This window comes from Suricata suricatta, chromosome 9 (genome assembly GCF_006229205.1).
Source record: "Suricata suricatta isolate VVHF042 chromosome 9, meerkat_22Aug2017_6uvM2_HiC, whole genome shotgun sequence".
NCBI lineage: Eukaryota > Metazoa > Chordata > Mammalia > Carnivora > Herpestidae > Suricata > Suricata suricatta.
This window is the reverse complement of record NC_043708.1, coordinates 4,645,746-4,648,735: the sequence shown is the minus strand read 5'-3', so window position 1 is coordinate 4,648,735 and position 2,990 is coordinate 4,645,746.

Sequence of the window (2,990 nt, the reverse complement as noted above, 5' to 3'; positions counted from 1 at the left end):
CCTCCCGCCCACCCGATTGGGCCTCTCTGGGGGTGTGTGGGAGGGGCGGGGCGCACGCGGGGGACGCCGAGGAGATGGTACAGTCCAGCCTCCCGGCTTCCACCTCCCCCCCACTCCCGGCGGTTCAAGTTTCTGCGCCCGGAGGACGCGGCCTTGGCCAATCCCTGTGCTACAGGGCGCTTTTAAAATGCAGGTACGGCTGTGGGGAGGAGGAACGGTGGGAAAGGTAGGGCAGGGCTTTCCTTAAAGGAGACGCGCGGAAATGGGCGCCGAGCCCCCTCCCAGGTCCGAGTCCCCCGCCCGTCCTCCCCCGCCCCAAATAAACAAACACCAGCGAGGCGGAGGACAGCCCGGCTTCTCCCTCCCGGGGGCACCAGAGTCCAGCGTAGTCGGAGACACGACGAACAATGGGACTGTGACTCGGAGGTCGCTCTCCCCGGAGGCAGGGCGGCTCTTTGTCCCCTTCCGAGCCCCCGACTCCTCCGCCCCCGTCCCCACCCCCGGCCCCAGCCGGAGCCTGCAGAAGCTGCGTCTCCACTCCAGCCCAGGGCTGTGGCTCCTGCGTCTGCGCCCCCCAAAGGGCCGGGGCCTCGCCAGCCGTCCCTCGAAGCACAGCCTGGACCCTCTTCCCTGCCCCGAGGGGGCGAGGGCACCGGGAACTTGCCCCCACCCCCTGCCCGGAGCTGCGCTCAGAGCACCGCTCCCCCGCCCCACCCGGTCGCTAGTCCCTGGCTTCTGGGCTGAGTCGGCGATGCCTGAGGTGGAGACCAGTGGAGAGGACAAGGAAGATGTCCCAATGCGGCCTAAACGCCAGGTCGGGGGTCCCCGAGCCTGCCACAGAACCCGCTCCCCACTGGCAGCCTCGCCCCGCGCCCGGTGTTCCCCCAGCCCGTGAGTCTGTCTCTTTATCCCCGCGTCCCCGGAGCGTGTTTACGGCGCGCCTGCTGCTTGCTGGTCGGAGGGGGGCGTCCCTCTCCTGGGACCCGCGACGAGATAAAACCCGCGCACTCGACTGAGCCGCCAAGGCCTGCGGCGCGCGCCCGCGCAGCGCTGATGTCCCCATTTCCAGTTGCTCAACCGTTCGTTGGAGGACTGCGTATCCCAGCACCTTCTCTACACCGGTCCTGTTTCAGACACACACCCGCGTGGGGGAGGGGGAGGGTCTGCGGGGCACGACAGCAGAGGTCACTGCCCTCCGGGGGGACGTGGCACTCTGTGGGGAGGAGGAGAGAGAAGATAATAAACAAGAGATAACCAGGAGATTGTAATAAGTGCTGTGCAGGGGATTAGGGCCAGCTGCTGTCACAGATCGCGGTAATCGGTTACTTTAGATCCCGTGGTCAAGGAGGACCTCTCCGGAGGTGCATCTAAGCTGAGACCTGAGCAGAAAGGACAAAGATAAGTAGGAAGGCTCCTCCAGGCGGAGGGAATAGTACTGCAGAGGCCCTAGGGGGCCAAAGAAGGGGTGAGGAGTGAGGTTAGAGGGGCCAGATCAGGCATGAGTCTAAGGCAGCTGGGAAAGCAGCAGGGGGGTTGGCACCTAGCAACGTGACCTGATTTGCCTTTTAAGAGGCTCACTCTAGCCCACGTGTGGAGAAGGGATGGGGGAGGTGCTTAGGTCCAGATTCGGTACTTTACTCCCCACCCATCCATCCGCCCTCTCTCCCTCTCCAGGTAGATTTCAGGACGCGCAGTGGGGATGGATCCAAGGAGCATAGTTTTGGGGGTTAAGCCCCAGAGGAGCTCAGGGTTCCCAGGACTCTGCCCAGGTGAGCCACGCAGGTGAGGCCCAAGGCGGCACAGCAGAATCTGAGTCTGGAGAGGGTTTCAGCTCACACCTGAAAGCTGCCAGCCCCTTGTAGCCCAGGAAGCCGGACTGATCAGCCCCCTGAGGCATCCCGGAAGGAAGCCTGTGCAGAGAGCTGCTTCTGGGAGTCAGCGGGGTGCTTAGGATCCGTGGACTCACCAGGGAAGTCACTGAGATGGTTAACGGAACCTCCTTCCCACGTGTGCATGGCCCCGGGTAGCTCTTGCGGCCCACAGCTCAGTCCCCTGCTCCTCCAGGACTGGCCGCTTCTGCTGAACTTTCCGAGAGAAAAGGGAAGCCTCCAGCTAGGTGGGGTTTGCGTGCGTCAGCTGCACACTATAGGACCAAGAGTCCCCACCACGAAAGCATCCCTAACGTCCCCCATGATGCAGCAAAGACGAAGTGCTAGAGATGAGGCTACTGGGCGGCCTGAGGGAGACTGCTCCCCGAACCTTGGCTGGACAGGCTCGGGCAGAGCAAGATCGGATGGCAGGGGGTTGAGAGGGCCGAGCTGAGACAGGGTCCTGAAGCAAGAGGGACCAGCCAAGCCAGAGCCCCTCCCTAAGGGCCTGTGGCACCCGGGGTCCAGCAAGGGGTGCCAAGCTTCCTAGAACACAACCCAACAGGCCTTACCCCCCCAAGCCATGATCTCAGCTATGACCTGTGTCTTGGTGTCTAGCTTCATGGTCATGACAAGCTCAGTTTGTCATGAAAACAGTAAAACCAAATAATGGCTCTCTAGCACAGTAATTCTCTAAACATCCAGTTAAAGTTTTTTTGGGGTCTTTTAAATAATAAAGATGCGCCCCCACTCGCCAATTTTTTTCTTCAGAGTCTCCCAGCGTGGGTCTGCATAAAGCCACACAAATGTTTTGTTTTTAAGTGTTTATTTGTTTATTTTGAAAAAGAGAGCTCTCCGGAGCAGGGGGGAGGGGCACAGAAAGAGGGAGAGAAAGAAATCCCAAGCAGGCTCCGCACTGCCAGCATAGAGCCGGATGCGGGGCTTGAACCACAGACCTGTGACATAGTGAACTGAGCCAAAATTAAGGGTTGGACGCTCACCTGACTAGCCCCTTGATGGCCCCACACAAATGTTTTTCAGAGCCAGACGGGGCGAGACCCATTACTTCTAACACCTAACAGACACGATAATTCATTTTTTAAAATCTTTTGACATTTATTT